Consider the following 23,312-nt stretch of genomic DNA (forward strand, 5'->3'; position numbering starts at 1 on the left):
TACTCATGTCCCTGAGAGAAAACTTTGAAGACATGTGTCATAGCCTGAAAGAAGAGTCACAGAACGGGGAGTCTTCCTTGTGCTCAAGTATTGTGGCACCGATAGGCTGGATTCTGAGAGATTTCTTGATCAACTCTGGATACAAGATGTCCCAAGAATGTCCATTCCCTATACTGGGGACTCTATAGAGGGAAAAGGAATAGTGTGGGTTGATGGAAAAAGAGTGAGATACCAGAGTCTGCCTTTCTGGGAGCGCATGAAAACAACAGGGCTAAAGAACAGGAAAATGCTATAAGCAGCCAGTTAAATGGTTATTATGAGATAATTTGTAAAGTTTGCATTTTAGAAAATATCAAATGATTCTACATGTAACTTGGTTAAGGTAAAATAATTTCAGACTATATAACATATTGTAAACCCATGAGCAGTCAACCTAGACCTGGTCTATAATTAAAAATAGAAGGTTCCATGTTTTTCAGACCCTGAGAAATTTGTAGCTTCCTGATTTAACAAATGCTGTCTGAAGATGTTGTTTAGGATAAGATTGTTTGTTTTGTGCTTTGCTTTTTAACCCTGGGCATTTAATGGGGAAATGAAAAAGAGATCTGAGGCTCTGATGAGTGCTAAATGACTTACGTAGTCAATATGCTATATAAATTAAGAGTCATTCTTGTTGAGAAAAAGAGCTGCTGAACACTCAGATGTGCATTCGTCCCTTTCCTCCCCCACCAGTTCCACACCTCCTTTTTGAGACATGAATCCCTCTAAAGCTGGACTTCAGCAAGCAGTCTATCAGATTTGCTTATAATAATTGTGAATTTCTCAATTTGAAAGCTAAGTGATTGATTAAATTAGAATAATATTAACAAAAATTCCTAAACAAAAGTATAAAATAGATTTTCTCAAAGACATCTGGTCTAAGTAAAGTAAATAAAAAATTTATTTTTTATTTAGTTTTGTTCACTTCTGATAAAAAAAACCTATCTGAAGTTTTTCTCTACATTTTAAGTCAAGTTCATGCATGAAATCTAATGTGACTGAAAGATATCAAAACTTCCTCAGACATGGATATGTTGAGTAATTTTATCCCAAGTAAACTTAGGTTCAATTTAATACATTCACATAATTTTATTAATAAAATGATTAAGATATTTATCTATGTGAGTATATAAATTAATGGGCTAATATCAGAATACAAAAACTTATCTAGAGTAAAAAGCAATGGAAAGAACATTTCCTTATTGGACTCTTGTCAAGAGGATAACAGAGATGGCTTAGTTTAGAAAAAAAGATGAAATCTAATACTTTGTCTTATCACCAAACATTCAAATATGGAGCATAACTTTCAAGGTTACACATAGCTCAAACATTACATTCAGGAGTATAGAAATGAATGTCCAGTAAACTGCACATGAACCATCAAAAATAATTCCTTTATACTTTAACAACTAGATATGTACTGAAGATGAAATTTACTAATCCAAAACCTTGATATTGCATACAAGCCACTAAATAATAAGGATCTCACCGCAACTTCATTGCTCATGTAAACATTTATTGTGGTTAAGTTCTATGTATCAAGCATTGTTCCTGAAACTAAGACTTACCCAATCAAAGTTTATCTTTAAGAAACAGAATGAGATCAAGAAGCAAATATTTTTCTTTCCTTGGAGAATGTTAACATTGTACAATTACAATACTTGTTACAAATGTAATAAGAGTTACAGTGAACATCTCTCTATAGAAAACAAATGTTCTAGCAAAGGCATGAAATAAATCATGTATTATTTAAATTTCAAAATAAATGAGTAAGAAGTGTCAACTGAACAGGTCTTGACATAGGTATTCTGAACAAAAGACACTACAAGCCTGTCAGTTCCTGCTGTATTCCCACTGCCTAGATATCAGATGATGCCCTTTTGGGTATCTCACATACTGTGCTTTTCTTCTACTTCTGAACTAAACCTCCTAAGAAACTTTAGAGCCATTTCCTTTGGTCTTTGACTTCTCTATATATACTCATAGTTAATTCCTGCCATCATTGACTATGATAGCAATCTTTTACTTTAGTGTTTCTACCCCTCCTTCCACATTGTTAAAATAGAGTGACATTATGAAATGTTAATGCTGCCCAGAGTGCTAGCCTCCAGGCAGCATCCAATGTATGAAAAATAAAATAAAATAAAAAAATCCAAGAATGCAGCAATGGCTAGACTTTTTCTGAGGGTTGCTAAAAAAGGAAACAAACACTTTCTGATGTTAATTTTCTCTTTTACTTCATCTTGAAAAATCTCTCTCTGAAAATCTCTCTGTCTCCACATAGCACATATCTTCTTCACCTCTCCCTTTTCACAGCTCTCCTCTGCACATCTACACATCTTTCCACACAGCTCTCTCCTGCACATCTTTATGTTATACACACTTCTTATCTCTATTCTGCTATATTCCTTCACACTTTAATACATCACTCACTCACTCCTCACTCATTCACTCACTCATTCTCCTCTACACATACATCTCTGTCCTACATACACATCTCTGTCTCCACAGCAAAAAACTCTGGACAAGTATGAGTTACATTTTTAGGGGCACAAAGCATTTCTTGAGTAAACAATAAGAGACAGAGCCATTCTGATACACATAAGAAATCACATAGTTTCTCTCAGACTTGGAATGTCACACTGACCAGCCAGAATGTAAGCAAGCACATAGCTCTAAGTGGTCAGCATTCCCCAACAGAGAGTGACATTGGAATTCAGGACTTAAACAATAAACAATTAGTTGGCTTAACCTTGAGTCTTGTATCATAAACTGAGGTTAGGAGTACATGCAGAAAGTCAATTGCTGCAGGGAGTTATGCCTTAATGTTATCAGCCTCACTTTGGTTCAACAAACAGACACCTGGGAACTTGCTCCTGTATAATTCATCTCCAGGGGCAATTTGTCTATTTTGGATTTGTTAAACGTGTAAAAGGCTGTCTTTGTAGGTGAGATTACTGTCATTTTCCTATGTCAGTCTGAGTTATAAAAAATATTTCAGTATTATTTCTAATCTTCAAAATTATACATCTTAAGAAGAAATCATCTTTCTTACCATCCACAGATATATGTTCCTCAAAGGTACAGAATACACCACCAATGGGCAAGGAAAGAACTCCATATCTGTTCTTTTTAGGGAAGAATTGTGACAGTACATGAGAAAAATTACAGACAGAAGCAACCAGTTTCCACAGCCAGTGACCCTACAGTCTTTGCCTAGTGGGGCTTTCTGCCAGAGAGTTATCTATCTGGTGGGTTGACACTTAAATTTATTATTATTATTATTATTATTGTTGTTGTTGTTGTTATTGTTGTGAGACAGGGTTTCTCTGTGTAGTTTTAGTGTCTGTACTGGATCTTACTCCGTAGACCAGGTGGGCCTCAAACTCACAGAGATCCACCTGGCTCTGCCTCCCAAGTGCTGGGATTAAAGGTGTGAACCACAACCACCCGGCGACACTTGAATTATTAATTGCTATCTGTTGTATATTCTTAATTGCCAAAGTGTAGTACTTTGTATGCTATTCTCTTAGCCTAAAAATTTTGTTTGTCCCTCAGTGAAAAGCATAAGCCATGATGATCTCCATCTCAACACAGGTCCCTTCTCCTGAAAAGCTGAATGGTCCTCTCATCTCATTCCCTAACCTGACATGTTCATTTTTCCATTACGGCACGGCATTTTATATTTTCTTAGCATTACATGCCACAATCTTCTCCTTTCCTTAGTTAAAACCCTTAACTCACCTATCAACAGTCAGCTTAAAGGTAAACTCTATCAATGCAGGTCTGGTAAGGTGTCTAGGGACCATCTCCCTCTTCTGAGTGCCTCTACTTTTCTCCACTTTCTTTTTTTTTACAATTTACTTAACATATTTTGAAATTACTGTAAGTCATGAAGCAGAAACTAACTTACGTTGTTCTCTACTTCATTTTTGCACCAGGCATATTGAAGAAGATTAATAACTAAGAAATAATAATTTTAATATATTTAATAAAATAATAAATTTAATATATGTGGACCACATTTAATTTATTTGTAAAATGAATAAGTTAGTACAATAGTTACATGGGAAGACTGTCAGATTTATTTTTCTGCTTCTGTGATAGATAACAGGTAACTTGAATATATAAAAAGCATAGATAACATGTCACCTTCCCATTTCACCTTCTACTATATTATACACCATAAACCCTTTAAGGTTGTTCATTTTTATAGTATTTGTATTCTTTCACACATAACAATTCCCAGTATTTATGAGATGAATAATTATTGAACATATGAAGTAGGTATATAATATTTTCCAACAATGAATTATTTTATATTTCCACATAATCAATTTTTTTAATGTATAGTGATAAGTTTTAAATCCCAACCAAGTAAGGACTCCATCACTGAGCTTCTTCTCCAGTATTGAAAAATAATAGTTATTTTGATGAGAAAACCATAGCATGTTGAAAACATTAGACTCTTTTTTGAAGCACGTGATGTGCAGTTATTATATTTTTTATTTAACACTTCTTTCACCATCTCAAACAGAGAACAAATCTCAAATCTCAAAAGGCAATGTCTATGTATGTTAAAGTCTATGCTTTGCATTTTCCTTTAAAAGAAAAGAAACTTGGAAATTTAACAGATGATAAGTAGATAAAATTTTATTCTCCCCAGTTGCCCACCACCACCACCCACTATTTATTCAACTGAAATATCTCCCTGCTGCAAAACTCAGGAGGTAAGGTGATGTACCAAGGTGAAGAAGGCTCATACCAGCACAGATCATAGCAACATGTGCATATAGAAGAAACAGAAACTCACTTTGTGAGTGTTCATGCTCGAGTGTCTACAACACTGGAAGAAAACTACAGTATGCTTAGAAGTAAGAAAACATGGTGTTAAGAGAAATAGGAGAATAAGAGAAAGTTGGGTTAGAAAGAAGAAAATAGGAATGGGAAATCAAAATTATGACTTTATTTTTATGCGTTTGACTATGTCAACCTCATCTGTGAAAGCATAGTATGACAGTCAAGATGTGTTTCTTGTATGTAGCAGAAGGATGGATCCTGTTTTCGTATCCATTCTGTTAGCCTGTGTCTTTTTATAGGCAAATTGAGTCCATTGATATTAAGAGATATTAATGATCAGTGATTGTAAATTCCTGTTATTTTTCAGTGATAGTGTTGTGTGTTTTTCTTCTTTGATATTTGCTGGTGTGGGGTTATCTATTGCCTGTGTTTTCATGAGTGTATCTAACTTCCTTAGATTGGATTTTTCCTTCTAGTGCTTCCTATAGGGCTGGATTTGTGGATAGATATTGTTTAAATCTGGCTTTATCATGGGATATTTTGTTCACTCCATCTATGGCGATTGAGAGTTTTGATGGATATAATAGTCTGGGTTGGCATCCATGGTTTCTTAGTGTCTGCATAATGTCTGTCTAGGTCCTTCTGGCTTTCAGAGTCTCCATTGAGAAGTCAGGTGTTATTCTGATGGGTCTGCCTTTATATGTTTACTTGGCCTTTTTCCTTTGTAGTTCTTCATATTTTTCTTTATTCTGTATGTTTCGTGGTTTGATTATTATGTGGCGAGGGGAGTGACTGGGAATGTGGTATTGTTGGAAGAGGCATATTACTGGGAGTAGGCTTTTAGATTTCAAAAGCCTGTGCCAGACCCTTTCTCTGTCTCTCTGTTTCTCTCTCCTCCATTTATCTATCTATCTATCTATCTATCTATCTATCTATCTATCTATCTATCTATCTATCTATCTATCTATCATCTATCTCTATCTATCTATCTATCTATCTATCTATCTATCTATCTATCTATCTATCTATCTATCTGTCTCTATCTCTGTCTCTCTTATCTGTCGCCTATAGATCAGGATGTAAATCCCTCAGCTACTTCCCCAGGACCATTCTGTCTGTTTCTGCCATGATGATCATAGAGTAATCTTCTAAAAGTATAATTAAGCCCTCAATTAAAATTTTTCTTTTAATAGAGTTGCCTTGGTCAAGGTGTCTCTTCACACCAATAGAACCGTAACTGAGAAAAAAACTAAGAAGTTAGTACTCGTTGGTATTGGTGCCTGGGGTATTGCTGTGACTGATCTTATCATCCTGTTCATTGTAGGAACATGAAAAACTCAGGGACTTAGGAACAGAAAAACTGCTGAATGCATTATAGCAGCTTATTGGGTCATTCTAATAGGAACATGGAAGACAGTAATGTTGAGGGCATTAAGGATTTGCTAAGCATAGCTCAAAAGGATTTAGAGGGGAAAAATATTCTCTGTCCTAGAGACCATTCTTGTAGTATTTGTATATTTGGTAAAGAATGTGTCAGCATTTTTTTGTACTTGTCCTAAAAATTGGTCTGAGGCTAAATTGAAGATTTTTGGATTAATGGCATTGACAGAGGAGATATCAAGGCAGCCTAGGATTGAATGTGTTACTTGGTTATTAGTGGTCACTCTTATGTAGATGAAATGGATAAAGTGGTGCAAAGAGAAATACAAAATATATAATTTGAGGAGAAAAAGGGGCACTAGGAGATGTAATTTGGAGCCAAGTCTTGTGCTCAAAAGATGTGAAGTTTAAAGAAAAATCTGATGAAAAATGTAATAAAGGGCAAAACCTCACTCACCTAATCTTGCAACTTGTGAAAGGAAGATATCTGAGGGGTTACCTAGACCAAAAGAACAGCAGAAAACATATGCAGTGTAATTAAATGAAGAAAGCCTGTTCCAGCCCCAGGAATCAGAAGAACTTGGCAGCTTCAGCCACATGGTTCTGGTTTTGTAGTCAAGAAGCATGCACAAAAGGGACTTTACCCTGCTGTTAAGGAAAGCCACTGAGGCCAGGCATATGGCAGGGGAGTCTCTGCATGGAGGCCCAAAGGAGTGAAGCTGTGAAAATGAGGGACCTCAAGACATGGGAGATACCAGAACAGTGGGATATCTTCCAAGGAGAATTCTTAACAAGAATGGAAACAGTAGAGGGAATTGTGTTGCAGTCAGCAAAGCTGGAAAGGGAAGAACCATCTAATAAAGCCTTCAAAAACAGACATGGAGTTGTAGAATTTGGAGTGAGCACCCCAGGTGATAACCTTGCTAATTTGGGCTGGCTTTGGTTTAGTATTTTTTCTCTATTAAGTACAATGCAGTGCCCCCAAAATGGCAGTGATGGAAACAATGTCCTAAACAAAAGGACGTTGGCTCAGGAAAGCATAAAGGAGTTAAATTTTGAGCCTAAGCAGATGAAAAGTTTAAAAAAAAAAAAAAGCCTAATGTAAAATGTAATAAAGAAAGTGGTAAATTCAGGACCAGACAACACTCAGATAATTCTGCATCCTGTGAAAAGAAAGGTTCTGAAGTATTTCCTAGGCCTTTACGTCCACCTGTTGAACAGTCCAGTTCAGTGATTTCTCTGTTCCCTCTCCTGTACTCACTATCCCTTCTTTACTCCCTTTTGGAATTGTAGTATATATCCATTGCCATTACATGTTGGAAGCATGGGATCTGCTTTTTGATTTGAATTTAACTATAATACAGGGGATTATAGTTAAGAGATTGCCTCGAGTCTTGTAAGAGATTTCGGACTTTTAAACAGTGTTGACACTGGGGAAGATTATTGAAAATTTTGAAGTTGTACTCAATGTGTTTTGCATTATAATATGCCTACAAGCCTATAGGGACAGGGAGTAGAATGTGATTTGAGTGTGCATCTACCCCATATGTCCATGCCTTTGAATAGTTAGTTACCAGGAAGTGGAACTACTTAGGGAAGGATTTCGAGGTGTGGCCTTGTTAGAGGAGGCATGTCACTGAGAATAGGGTTTGTATTTTCATAGCTTTACATGCCATAATTTTCTTCCTTTCTCTAATTAAAATCTCTAATAAACTCTCAACAGTCAGTTTAGAGGTAAGCTCTACCAGTGATGGGCCAAGAAAGATGTCTAGGGACCATCTCCCTCTTCTGTGTGACTTCACTCTACTCCATGTATTTTTGTCAGAGTTTTTGTTTCATATTTTGAAATTACTGTAAGTCATGAAGCAGCCTTATTCTTTCTCTCTCTTTCTGCCTGCCCATTGTGGATAAGGATGTAAAGCTCTCAGCTACTACTGCAGCACCATGTCTGTGTGCTTCCTGCCATGACAATCACAGACTAATCCTCTAAAACTGGAAACAAGTCCACAATTAAATTGTTTCTTCTATAAGAATTGTCTTGGTAATTAAGACACCGTAGAAAAGATTTCACGCAGCTGTCATCAGAGAGGCGTCCTCCTGCAGTGGATGGGAGCTAATACAGAGACTCAACTGGACCAGGTGCAGAGGGTGAGAAATCTTGGAAAATTCAGTCTTAAATGGGGTGTCGTCATCAAATCCTTCACTTCAGGACTCAAAGAACAAAGAGAAACGGGAGGCAGAAAGATTGCAAAGGTCAGTGGGGATGCAAGACGCCAAGAAACCTGTGCCTCACAGTTACCACAGGATGGGCTTTCAGAACCGAGAGTGGAACTAGACGGGAGCCCCACTCCAGTCCCAGAATCCACCTCCACTTGGCAACTTCTCAAAAAGGAAGTCAGTTTTCTTCAATAGAGTCTTACTGGTTATACAAACCACAGTGAAGGGCAGGCCCCACGTCCAGCATGAAATGAATTCAGTGGTACTTTGGGAGACATTTTGTCATGTAATGTTGTTTAGGCAGTTTTTACCTTACTAGATTTTTACCTTTGCTTACATACTATGTTTTCTGATTATGGGTTTTAAGTGAGTGTATGTGTGTGTCTCTGGGTATGTATATATTCTTTTCTTTTTTCTGTTTGTTTTATTCTGGTTTGATCCTTTTATTTTAATTTGCCTGTTTGTTTTCTAATAGAAAGGAATGGAGTTAAGACAGAGGTGGAGAGATTCTGGAAGGAAACCATGGTCAGAACATATTGTCTGTAAAACGTAGTTTCAGTAAATAAAACTGATAAAAATGTGGTGCTCTTTATGTCACAAGAGCGCTACAGAAGCTGTCAAGTTAGCAACAGGGAAAGGAGACAACCTCAATACGAACCTCAGGAGATACCAATGATCTCCTGGGACCTGTTCTCCCCTAACCCCACTTCCACATTAATGCTCTCACCACTGAAGATGGGTTTTATGGCTTATACCACATGGAGGTGGGGTCTAGCCACTTGATAAAATGAATGGGAGAGTTAACGTACTTTTCCATCCTTGCCACAGGCTTGCAATTTCATGGCCGGTGCTGGGGATCTCCAGCTTGGGCCCCATTCCAAACCGGGCCCTCAGCGCGCCAAGTGGCGGCTCCTCCCCTGGAGCTGCCCTCTCCAGACCCTGCCCAGAGAAAGCCTGCCAGGCAGCAGCTCCTCTCCAGACCGCCTGCAGGGTATTTAAGGTCCCTCCATGTGGTTTCTCTTCTTCCCCTGGTCCCACCTGGGAATACTTTCCTCAGTTTAAAACCTGGATTTATTAATTTGGCCTGATCTGATTTATTGCAATCAACGGAGTTACCCACTACTGAGGGAGGGATATTTTACTGATCAGCCTGGACTGATGAAATGTGGGAGTCTTTTCTTGAAAATGAACATGTTTAGGGGCCAAGAGGGTTGCTCAGAGGCTAAAGGCACTGGGTCAATCCTAATGACGTGTTTGATCCCTGGAACTGAATCTTGTAAGTAATCCTCTAATCTTCACGTGCATGCTATATCATGTAAAGAAACACACACACACACATTAAGCAAATACGTTGAAAAACAGCAAAAGGAGGAAATTTTAAAATATTGATTAGAAAATAAAATTAGGTAGACTTATGGTGTACAATGTGTTAAGTTGAAATGTTATATACTAATGACAATTGAACCAATAAACACGTTCTTCACCGTCCATAGATACAAAATAATTGTCAAATCTAGAGTCACCTGGGAGATGGCCCTGTGGGAATACCTTTGGGAAATCATTTTGATTATATTAATTGAAGTAGGAAGACTGGTCTTAATTGTGCATAGGACCATTCCCAGAACAGAAGATCTTGGATTACATAATCTTGAGAAAGTGTGCTGAGCACTAGCATGCATTTGTTGTCTTTGTTCCTGAGTGTGAGTGTGTCAAGCTCTGTTCACCATGGCTTTCTCACCAAGATGGACTGTACCCTGGAACTGTGACCCACAACAGTCCCTTTCTTCCTTAAGGTGCTTCTGTTCCAGTTATTTATTACAGCAACGAGAAAAGAAACTAAGACATAAACTAAATAGATTTTGCCTTGAGATGACTGTAGACCTTTGAGAAATATAAATGTAAGGTTATGACAACGGTCAAACTAACAAGAAATGAATTTCCTTGGCAAGTTGACTGAATCAGGAATTGCCTATGAAACAAATTTCTGAGTGCGTTTATTAAAGAAAATTTTCAAGTTCTTTAGCTGAGTTGGAAAAGACCACTCTGAGTGTAGGCGGGACTACAATATATCCTGCTGTCTCAACTGAATGAAAAGAGAAGAAGATGGAAGCCAGCTGAGTGCCATTTACTGTCCTGTTTCCTAACTGAGGATACAACGTGGCCACTTGCTTCACATGTTTACTGCCGTGCCTTCCACACTGTTTTGGAATGCATTGCTGTTTGAGATAGCAGGTAAAGTAAGACCTTCTTTCTTTATATTCTTGAAGTAATGAAACCTGACAAATTATATAAATTTTTTCTGATTTTTTTTTATTTTTGTGAATTTGTTTTCAATCTTAAGTGTGGTAATAATTACTAACATGAGCAATTAAAATACTTGAAAAATATCTTTAGACTCTCGTGAGTTTTAACAATTATTGTAGTTTTCTTCTTGGTCATTTGGAAAACTTAGAACATAAGGCAATTATATTTAGTCCACTTTCAAATATATTTGCTTGCTTTTCATTCATGATTTTTCCAGGATTTAATGCGACATATTAAAAACATACTTCATCATAAACACCAGCTTACCAAAAAAATATTCTTGGAACATTTCTTTTTGGGGAAATAAGTATAAGGTTTCTCCTGAAAACATATGGCAAGTTTACAAATTGTGCTTTCGAAGGTGTTTAAAATGGGAATAATATTGCCTGTAAATTCTCTGGAAAGGATAACAGGTCAGTGCTAGAGATTCTATGTCAGTAAAGTCCCTTGTCCTCCCCTGACACATGTGGAAATGAAGGTCCCTTGGCAACATAACACCCTAGTTATAAGGGCTTAGAATCAGAAAATCTTAATTTTCATCCTAAATATTGCATATATTAACTGGACAAATTTGGGCAAGTTGCCCAGTATCTCTAGGCTCCATTTTTTTCCTTATGCAATACAATAATAGTATAATACCTATCTCATGAATTTCTAGTTAAATAGGCCATGTTGGTAGAATACAGAGTTTTATTCTAGAATTTTCAGGTTCTTGATAAACTTTCTGCCTTCATACTTGTTTAAAGAGAAGAGAAAAGAAAGCTTACAGAGCAAGCCAGAGATTTTGGAAGATAGTGTATTAGGGATGAATGTTCATGTATTTCCAAATTTAACTCAACAATGTTTATGTTAAAAAGATATTAAACTTAATTGAACCCTAAGGTAAGTCTTTATGTTTGATATTGAAATTTAGCATTATAAAGTCCAAATAAACTAAGATTATAAACACAAATTAACACACATTATATTCTGTGCTACTGATTTTGTATATGGATCTCTGGTTTAAAAGGATTACCCCTCTGCAACTTTACAGCCTGTGACCATCTTTCCTTACATTTGTGTTTCTGACGCTCTCTGAAAAATAGGTTCAGTGTCAGCACTTGCCATTTTAACTCAATTAATTGAGAAAGAACACCATGACATATAACATATTCTAGAAAGGTGACTTATTAATTAATAAATAGTACCAGAAAATAGATGTCTAAGGTTCAGTGTATACTACTTCACCCAAACATGAAATGTTGATTGGCTCATATGGAGCTTCAGTGTATATCCAACTATACTACAGAGAGGGACTCCAAAAAGCAACCTACTCTGAGTTGAAAACTTTGGGATCATGTGATACATTGGGCCAAAGTGTTGAAGGACATCCTTTGAGGGGGGTGGATGAGAAGAACCTGAAACACTACCCATTTTTCTTAAGATGCCACATTCCCAGCCTATCTTATAATTATTCTTGAGAAATACAATCAAAAAAAGAAAGTTGTGAAGATCCAATGCTACCCACAGAACTGATTTCACTCTAACCCAAGACTATAGATCTGTGAGCTTCAAGAGTTTATGTTAATGTCATGTATGATTCATAATTTTTCCTTTACTATCAGACAGTCCAACTGTAACACTTTAAGTCCCCAAATTATCAGCTAATTTTCTATCAGTCCATTCCTAATATCATGTTACAAAATTGTACTTCAAAATTATTTACTACAATTACATAGTTCAAATATTTTGAACTAAATGAGCTTTGTTTTTACTACTATCATCACTCAAATCTCACAATGGTGCACCTTCCCATGACTACAATTTAAACTGATTATATCCATGATTTTAACATACAGATCAACACTAAGAACAACCTTGATAGTCCATTGCTTTATCAAGCTATTATCCCATTCACATAGTGACTATTTTATACCTTCTGCTGTTTTAGGCTCCTTATTCTCTAATATCACTCAGACTTCTTTAATAAAGATCTGCTTATCATAAGCATGTGATCCTTTATTATTCAAAGAGAACTCTTCTTTTCCTCATATGCATTAGATCTCATCTCCTATTTGCTTTTACTTTATCTGTTCTCTTTGACATTGTTATACTTGTCCTTTTATTTAAACATTCTAACAATGGTCATGCTTTCAATATCTCTTCAGATTTTAATTGTCTAATTTCCTGCTATTCTTTAAGAAAATATTCTACTTCTTAACCTATTAACCTTTAGTGCTCATAATCTTGTCCCATTTTTCCACCACTATAAAATTATTTTGTTAAAATAACTTACATTTTATCAAATGAAGGGTGTACTTTGGCTTGTTTTTCTTGATATTTTCATGCTGCCCTTGTCCATTTTCCATCCTCTGCTTGCCTCACTGACATTTGAATTTTCCTTTTGATGTCATTCTTTGCCTCTCTGTTGCTTTCTATCTTTTCTAATCACTCTCTAAATGGGACAGTTCTTGCTTTTTCATCCACACTCTGCCCTTAACATCATGACTTATAAAGTATCATTTGGGTTCTTGTGAGTATGAAACTTCAATCTCACTTTCGCTCCACTTCTAATATAAAAAAAATGAAGCTACCTACTGGTTTTTAATGTTTGAATTTCCAATAGAAAAGTATTTCAACAAATTACTTTCTATATCTTTCCCCTTTATTACTGAAAAATACTTACTTCCATTTTGGGTTTTTAGCTAAAAAATCTTAAAATTATTTTGAGTCTTTGACTGCTTTCACGTTCAATTTGAGTCTTTAGTCTATCAGTAAACCCTATTTAAATATGTCTGTAAGAGATCTAATCTAATAGCCTTCTTACCTATATAATATTCTAATTTCTGAAATGTCTTTCACTTTTTGCCTTCTCCAATCATCTCTCTAAAGAAATTCAGCTCTTTAAGTAGAGGAAGTATTTTATAATTCATCTGGAGTTCATCAAAATTAGTGTGGTTGGATCTCAACAAAGCCCGTGTTTGCTTTTCCTCTTTTTTCACTGTGTTGCTCTCCCCCTGGTTAGCTAAGCTGACCAGTATAATGTCTGTTCTACCATGCAGAAGGGATTTTCTATTGTAAACTTTTACATTTACTTTAATTTTGTCTGGACTATCTTTTTAGTCCAACTTCTAATGGCTGGCCACAATTATTCCTAGGTTCATTATCAAGCCTCTTAGTCACTGATTCCTGTGAAGAGACACCAAAACAAAGGCAACTTTTACAAAAGAAAGCATTTAACTAGGGGCTTGATTACAGTTTCAGAGGTTTAGTCCATTATCATCAATGTGAGGAGCATGACAGCACTCAGGCAGCCATGTTGAGAACTAGATCCATAGGCAGAGAGAGATGATATCCTTGACCGGGGCCTTTAAAACCTCAAAGCACCCCCAGTGGCATACTTCTTCCAACAAGTCCACACCTCCAAATCATTCTAATCATTCCAAATGGTGTCACTCTCTGGTGACTAAGCATTCAAATATTAACCTATGCGGGCCATTCTTATCCAAACCTCCACATTTCATTTCTTGGACCCCCATAGGCTAGTAGACATATTAAAATGCAAAAATGCATTAAGTGCCACTTCAAAAGTCCCTATAGTATATCACAGTTCTAACACTGTTTAAAAATCCAAAGTTGAAAGTTTCTTCTAAGACTTATGGCAATCTCTTAAATTTAAACTCCTGTAAAATAAAAAAAAAAAAAAAAAACAGATCCAACATACAATGGCACAGAATATACATTGCCATTCAAAAAGGGAGTAAAGGGAGTGTAGTGATGAAATACTGGACCAAATCAAAAATGAAACCCAGCAGAGCAACTCAAAAGTCTGCAATTCCATGTCTGATATCAAATAGCTCTTCAGATCTTCAACTCCTTTCAGTTTTTTGCTGGCAGCACACTTCTATCTCTTGGGCTTTTCACTCATTGTTAATAGCTTTCCTTGGCAGGTATCCCACTATTCTAGTATCTCCTTCATCTTGAGTTCTCCAGCTCAATCCAGGCTTCTCCTTCATATTTTCTTCCAGTGGCCTCTCTGGGCCTCCGTGTAGGGACTCCCCTTTCACCTGTCTGGCCCTAGTAGATTTCTTTAGCAGAGGAGGGAAATTCCACAACCTCTTTCTTTTATTCTTGACTCAAAAGACAGAACCATAAGGCCAAAGATACCAAGTTCTGCTGACTGATTGGGCTGAAACTTGACCCCCTCATTATATTTATATCAGCTTTTTTTAAATTGATCATTCCCTTTGTTGCTTAAGCTTAACTTTAATGAGTGCTGTTTTGCCCTAAGATTACCACTCCTTTTATTCCACTTAGCATAAGGCATTTCTTTAAATTTTTTAATCTCTTTGAGCAGTGGACTTGGTACCAATAAAACATTTCCTGGTGCTCCTTTTTTCCTCACACTGTATATTGCATTTTTTCTTCCTCTTTTTCATTGTAGACCTACATAACATTGATCACTAGTAACAACATGGCACAGTCAATATTGAATGGTCTTAAAATATTCTCTGACAATGCCATTAACCCAAAACCATCTAATTTAGCCCCAGGTAGTGTGGTGATATTTTATTTGGGCTCTAAAAAACAAAGCTTGCCTGGGGATCAGAGGAAAAAGCCAGGCACTATATTAAACATAGAGGTCAGGCAGTGGTAGCACATGCCTGTAATCCTAGCATTCAGGAGGCAGAGATTCATCCAGATCTCTGTGAGTTCAAAACCATACGGGGAACAGAGCCAGGTGTGGTGGCACATGCCTTTAATCCTAGCACTAGTTAATTACAGAGGTCTGGAGGTCTGTACAGACAGACAGGAAGTGATAGAGCTGGGCAGAAAGAGGAACTGATGTAGCTGGGCAGAGAGAGGAAGTAAGATGGCAGGGCACAGAAAGGATATAGGCGTGAGTATACAGGAAGTATCTCTCTTGGACTGAGGATTGCCTAGCAGCAAGAACTTGTAGCTGGCTTGTTCTATTCCTCTGATCTTTCAGCTTTCGTCCCAATATCTGGCTCCAGGGTTTTTTTTAGTTTTTTTTTTTTTTTTTCATTAATAAGACCGTTTAGCAATTCGTGTTGCAAGGTAGATTTTGGTTATAAAGGGCAAAAAGCAGCCACTTTCTCTGACAAAAATATCACTATAATAATTTCTAATATTCTTCCCTTCTGCAACCTCTTGATCTGGGTCCCTACTGTCCACATTGCCTGTAGCAGGAGATTTCTCCAGTCCTGCCTTGCCCACAGTCAGGACAAATCTCTCTCACCCGCCAGTCGTGTAGCCGCTTAGACCCAACAAGTAAACACACAGAGACTTATATTACTTATAAACTGTATGGTCGTGGCAGGCTTCGTGTTATCTAGTTCCCATATCTCAAATTAACCCATGTCTATTAGTCTGTAAGTTGCCACGTGGCTCGTGGCTTACCAGTACCTTACATCTCACTTTTCGTGGCAGTGACTCGCAGCATCTCTCTCTCTGCCTCAGCCTTCCACTTCCCAGATTTCTCCTCTCTCCTTGTCCCACCTATACTTCCTGCCTGGCTACTGGCTAATCAGTGTTTTATTTGTTAACCAATCAGAGCAACACATTTAACATACAGAACATACCACAGCAATTGCCCTCAGCACAAGTCTGGGCATCTACTAGGATGGCTCAGTAAACCCCACATAAGTGTTCAACTGCTTTTCCAGTCCCAAGTCCATATTCTGCCAACAAGCAGCACAGTCTAGCCTGTCATAGCAACATGCCAGTCCAACTTCTGTCTTAGTCACTGTCCTACTGCTGTGAATAGATGTCATGACAAAAACAACTTTACAAAAGAAAGCATTTCATTGGGGGCTTGCTTACAGTTTCAGAGGGTTAGTTCATTGCCATTGTGGCAAAGAACATGGAGGCACACGTGGCAGGCATAGTGCTAGAGAAGTAGCTGAGAGCTACATCCTTATCTTCAGGCAGAGAGAGGGAAAGAGAGAGAGAGAGAAGGAGAGAAGGGGAGAGAGACTAAGCCTGGCATGGACTTTTGAAATCTGAAAGGACACTCCTAGTGACATAACTCCTCCAGCAAGGCAACACCTACTCCAAAAAGACAATACTTACTCCAATAAGACCACACTTCTTAATTCTTTCCTGATAGCTCATCATCTGGGAACCAGCATACAACTATATGAGCCTATGGGAGCCATTATTATTCAAACCATCACATTGAGATAATGCTTTTTAAGATGTTTGTTTGTAATAGATTTACTGACTTGGTGAGCTCCATTAGCAGAACCAATAGCAATTCTTTTACCATGTCATCCAGGTTAGCTTTTCTTGCAAACATTTGTCACATTGGGCAAATATCAGCTTTGCATGCTTGTTATGCATCCATTTCCCCATTGATAAGAAAATAAACTTATTCAATAAACAAGTAATATTTAACACAAATTTTACTATCGTTCTTAATATAGATTTGTATCAGTAGTCTACATTCCTGTCATTTATCCTTGTCTTATTTATTATTATTATTTTTGTGGACCTATTGAACAAACCCTGGGCTTGATGCCTGCTAAATAACTGTTCTACCTCTGAGATATATCTAACATGCTAACATTATATTTTACTCCACAGAATATGTGATTCTTTAAATTTGTCATCAGTTTCTTTCAACTGAAGTGTTACTATATTGATTGAAAATCTGTAAAGCTGTTTATTGTTTCATTTTGTTCTTCATAATACTCAGAGGCCAGAAAAAGGCAATCTTTTTAAACATTAACTCCTGAAAAAATTTTGTTTGCGAGTGGTGGTGGTGCACACCTTTAATCCCAGCACTTGGGAGGCAGAGGCAGGTGGATCTCTGTGAGTTTGAGGCCAGCCTGGTCTACAGAGCGAGATCCAGGAAAGGTGCAAAGCTACACAGAGAAACCCTGTCTCGAAAAAAAAAAGTTGTTCACATTTCTATCCCAAATAAAGTAGGTGATATCTAGTAATTCTCAATAAATAATTAAAGGATAAGTTTTTGATGTGGTCTAACATATATTCTTCTCTTTTCTGGTGTTTTGTTTTGATTTTGGTGTTTTTCCGATGAATCTCCTCCAACCAAGATCATATTCAATCTCTAAGGCTATCTCAGAAATGCTTCTCCCATTATTATTTAGCCTCTCAGTGCTGTGGGATGTCCTGTATGTTGTATATAAATAAAATGCTGATTGACCAGTAGCCAGGCAGGAAGTATGGGATAGGCGGGACAAACAGAGAGGAGAGGCTGGGAGGTGGAAGTCTGGAGGGGATGCCAGCCTGCCGTCCAGGGAGCAGCATGAAAAGGCACCAGGTAAAGCCACGAAACACATGGCGACATATAGATTAACAGAAATGGGTTGAGTATAAGAATAAGAGCTAGACAATGGTAGGCCTGAGCTAATGGGCAAGCAGTTTAAATAATATAAGTGTCTGTATGTTTATTTTATAAGTGGGCTACGACACTGCCGGGGCTAACTCCAGCTACATCTCAGCTACCACTGACCTCTTCTCCTTTGAAAAAAATTTCAGTGTCCCTATCTTTTTTGAGTTAATTATAAATTTTAGAAATATTTGTAATAAATAGTACAGAGTAATTATCTTATTCAGATTCCACCAGTTTTATACACATTCATGTAAGTGTATACATTCGTTTCTTTGGTGTGGGAATCTGAACATCTGTAGATATCTATGACCATCATCATAGCAAAGATGCAGTTTCAATCATAAGTGCTTTTAATGTAACTACAGTTGTTCCCTATTTTTTTAGCTCTTAATAATCACTAACCTATCCTTTACCTATGTCATCATCATTTTAACAATGTAATGAAAGTAGAATAATGGAAATTTATGACTTGGAACTAGAACTTTTTTTCATCCAGTGTCATTTCAATGAGACAATCTAAGTCTGGAGTATCAATAGTAGCTCCTTGCAGTTGCAGAGTATCATGTTATGGTATTGATACCCTATGGTTTACTTAACCCTTTGCACACTGAAAAACATTGGAGTAATTTCACATTTAGAACTATCATGAGTAAAATTGGTATAAATATTCATATACAGGATTTTTGTATGAAAATGATACTTTATTTCCTTGGCATAAATCTAAACAAATATTTGAGATTAAGAAATCAATTAAAATATTGTATGATTGTAAAAGGAAATTTTAGAGTCCCTATAGAAACAATTAGGGATAAGATAGACATAGAACACTTTCTTGCATAAAATTTCATTGTTTTTTTAATTTTTGAACATTTGTTATTAATATTCTTAATTATTACCCTACATTGCTAAGCATTCATCAGAAACAGCTACATCCACCATTAATTGTTCATAATTTGAGTAATAAAATATGTTTAACATTTGCAATATCAAATAACTTATAACAGTTGATAAAATGCAAAATCCCTGCTATTATTTTTGTCTCCTTTTAGAATTATAAAATCAATTATATACTTCTTCCTAAATTTTGCTGAGTTTTGTTTTGTTTTCTTTGGTGTGTCCATTATTTACCTGTCACATGATATGAACTATATAACTTCTAAACTGACTACCATACACTCTGTCTTATATTTATTCAACTTTTTGTAAGGACAATATTGTGGTCATAAGCATTTGAACACACACAGACACTGTACAAAAATGGAAAATTCAGTTTACAGATTAATTATTTGCCATGTATTTTAAAACATAGTTTTCTCTTATGTTGTTATTGAATAACTAGCTAAATTGTGTGTTAGTTCCAGACAACCAGATAATGAAAATTATTTTAGTGTATTTTAAATCACTTGCTGGTCAAGGTTAGATCATTTATGTAACTTTTTTCCCTATTAGAATTTCTGTGACAATTTTCCAAATGAGATATAGCTTTGATTTCTAATTCAATGAAAAGAATGAGGACAGTAACTGTACATCTCTCTTCCTTAATGTATTATTAGCATTCTTATTTTCTATTATTTCTTATCCAACATAAAATGTTATATACTTTGTCTTATGCTTTTAGAAGATAATATATGCCTTTGATTTTATACATATTTCAATTCTTTGTCCCAATTTTAATTGAGCTTCTCCCTTTTTTTATTTTTCCCTCCAAATTACAAAAAAAAACTTGATTCTGAAAAATTATTTTATTTACAACCATGGACTCTCTCTCTCTTTTCTTTTTAATTAACAGGCTTATCACATGCATTATTTATTACAAATTCCAGTCTTTATCCACCTATATCTTTTTTATCTCCATGAAGTTTATGTACCATTTATCTCACAGACAATAAGACAACTACAATTTTGACCAGAGCAGTCCACTGCTCAATAAAAAAAGTAATGCCTCTACTCTCATATTTTCTGGTACTATTGTCAACTTTTGTTACCAATCCCATTGAGAAAGCTGTATTTCTCAGCAGTGGTTTCCAGAAAAAATTTTGGTTCTAATAAATATTAAAGATTCAGTTTCTTCCCCATTACATTCTAAATCTCTCCTTTTTCTGAAACATGAGTGAGCTGGGCTAGTCAGGATGCTATTCAAGAGAAAGTTTTAAGACTGTTCTCAGACCATGCAATGGCACCTCAGCAGGAGCCAAGAACTAAAAGGGACAATAATGCCCAATTCATTATGTTCCATCATGCTTCCTAGACGGTTTCCAAATATAAAAGAAAGCACCCATATGCAGCACCAAGTAATGCCTTTTTTCTGATATTGGATACTGTATTCACACCCCTCCAAAATAAATATAACTAATATCTGCAAAATTTTCCTAATGGAAACAAAATAATTTCACAGGAAAAACTAGTTTGAGGATAGATAAGTTTAGGTAAATGAGTCTTCTATACACTTGATATTAAAAAATAGAGAATTTTGGTTCATAGATAGAAGTCATTAATGCTTTAAACACTTTGTTCTTTATAGTTATGAAGATGAATCTTGACCTAAAGTGTAAATTGGAAAGCAATGCCTTTCATTCTTCTGGGTCATACTGATGGTAATGCTGATGCAGTTTATGGAATTAAATGTGCATGCCAGGGATATCTTCTCTAATGTGGCATCTTTGTGAAAAAAAAATTTTCTTCCTATAGGACAATTCAGGTTATTTTCTTTAGTTTGAAAACTGAAGCCACCAAAATTAATTATTGTATGGAAAAGAAGAAAACCACAGCTTTGGCTATATACAATTTCACTTTCATCTCAGAGCATTACTATAAATCTTTGAGGCTGTAATTCGAAAAACCCTGTTCTATGACAATGACCTTTTGGCCTTGTCTTTCTCCTCTATTCACATCTTACTTTTACATATCCTCCAACATAATAAGCCTGCCACCACTAATGTTATAAAGTAGTAATTGTTCCTAATTGGTAGGGAGGCGACAGACCATTCTGGTAATGTTGTGAAACTGTAAGAAAGGGGGAGTGAGAACATTCACAGGCCCAGCAGTAATTATCCACTAATTTGGCCTGTTTGTGTGGGGACAGCTCATTATAGCCCTTAAGAAACCTCAGAATAAAGAGGGAAAGTAGGTAGGAGGCAAGGTTAAATAATTAGTGTTCCACAGATTTTTTTTTTAACGATCCAAAGAGTAGGATTAAGGGTGGGAAATGTGACTAGGGTAACAATTAAATGGTAGAATGTTTGGAACAACTGAGTTTTATGATTTTTGTGTGAGAAGGGGTAAGTCAAAGTCTTGAATTGGGGCATAAAAATAACATCATGCCAGTTTTGTCACACTTTTCCAATTATTATGACCATTATCACTCACTTCTAATTTATGGTACAAATCTCATGCTTAAGAAAACTAATTCTCATGAGCCCTGAAAAGATTTTCATAAACAAAAACATAAACAAAAGCAAGATGTTTTCTTACTCTTTTATTTTTAGAGTTTATAAACATATTTGGGGGCTTAAAACATTTGTGTACCATGCACAGGCAGCAAAATACAAAATTTCAAAATAAATAAATATTCAATTATTGTTGTGTGACAAGGCTGAATTTCTACATTTTCACACATCATTCTCCTATATGTGTGTTCAGATTCTCATATGTATACATACTAATTTGATAAAGAGTTTTTAGTGACTATTTTAAAGATTTTAAACTTCTCCATACAAAGTAATAACCTTTGGATCCACCCAGATCATTGTCATTGAACTGTTGCTTTGTTTTGCTTTTCTAGCTCATTGAAAGTCAAATAAGGAAATTGAGCATTTTTCAGTTAAATGATTTGTATAATTTTAGTTTCTCAAAAAATACACACATATGCTTTAAGTATACGGTCATTGAAAGACTGTAAAGATAATCCAGAATATTCTGAACCTCTTCACTCATCTAAGAATGCGTACCCCTGTCGTGTGTAAAGGAAAGAACTGTAATGATCCAGCATTATGATATTCTGGCTGTGGAGGATAAAGAACATGAAATGATTTTTTTTTTAATTCAAAGAAATCTTCCCTAAGTATGCACTAAGATGGAAAAAAAGTACTGTACTATTTTAAAAGGCAAGTCATGATGGCAGGATGATTAGATTCTTAAGATATAATGTTCAAAAATAATTCAAAACTGATCTGTAAATCAGACATAACAATTGACTAAGCAAGAAGTTTATTGAAAACTGAAGGATTTTAGTGTACGAATGATTAAATTCACTGTTGTCTGGTCACTTTTCTTTAAACGACAAGTTGACATTATAAAATATTACTTCATTACTCCTGAAACTTGGCATATGTCATTGAACTAAAAGGAATTTATGGGAAACTCCATGGAAGAGGGGGCAGAAAGATTGTCAGAGTCAGAGAATATGGAGGGCACTAGGCAAACATGGCCAACTGAATCAACTAAGCTCATAAACTTGAAACAGCAAGCACCAGGCCTGCATGGCTCTGTACCAAGTTCTTTGCAAATATGTAATGGCTGTTAGCTTGGTGTTCTGCGGGCCTCCTAACAGTGGGAATGGGTGCATCTCTGACTCTTTTGCCTGCTCTTGAGTATCTTTTCCTCCTCTTGGATTGCCTAGTCCAGCCTCAATATGAGGGCTTTTGCCTTGTCTTATTGCATCTTTTTTCCCCTCTTTGATTGTAAATCTTGAAGGCTTGTTCTTTTCTGAAGAGGAAAAGGGAGCGAGGAATGGATCTGGGGGAGAGGGAAGATGGGGGTAACTGGGAGGATTGGATGGACAAGAAACTGTAGTTCTGATGCATTATATGAGATAATAATCTATTTTCAATAAAAAAATGACACATTGGGAAAAGGAGTTAAAAAGGAATTTACTGCATAGCTTTTCTTCAAATATTTTAAATATTGGATTAGAGTAGTAAATTGCAAATCTAAAAATCTCATTGAATACTTTGCAGGATATTAGGACATATTCTGTTTTAATAATTTTAAGAAAATTTTATGTCCATGAATGTTGATCTGCACATGGAAATGTGCACCATGTATGCCTGGTACTTGGAGATAGCAGAAGAATTAGCTGGATATACTAGGACTGGAGTAACAGATGGTTCCAAGCCACCATGGGGGTACTTGGAACTAAACTTATGTCTTCTTCAAGAACACAAAAGGCTCGTAACTCTCTCTTGACTCATAAGTTGTTTTCTTAGCTTTTTAAAAT

General features: G+C 36.1%; 1 long non-coding RNA gene across 1 annotated transcript in view; it reads left to right on the forward strand.

Moving 5' to 3' along the window:
- The first annotated feature begins 2,189 nt into the window (after window positions 1–2,189).
- LOC128113775 (uncharacterized) overlaps window positions 2,190–23,312 on the forward strand; it is a 38,539-nt gene continuing 17,416 nt past the window's right edge. Inside the window, exons 1-2 of the long non-coding RNA XR_008219659.1 lie at window positions 2,190–3,290; window positions 8,132–10,668. This is a non-coding gene — a long non-coding RNA (uncharacterized LOC128113775). The remainder of the gene's footprint in view (window positions 3,291–8,131; window positions 10,669–23,312) is intronic.

Source organism: Peromyscus californicus, unplaced genomic scaffold (genome assembly GCF_007827085.1).
Source record: "Peromyscus californicus insignis strain IS unplaced genomic scaffold, ASM782708v3 Scaffold_18__1_contigs__length_77618521, whole genome shotgun sequence".
Taxonomy (NCBI): domain Eukaryota; kingdom Metazoa; phylum Chordata; class Mammalia; order Rodentia; family Cricetidae; genus Peromyscus; species Peromyscus californicus.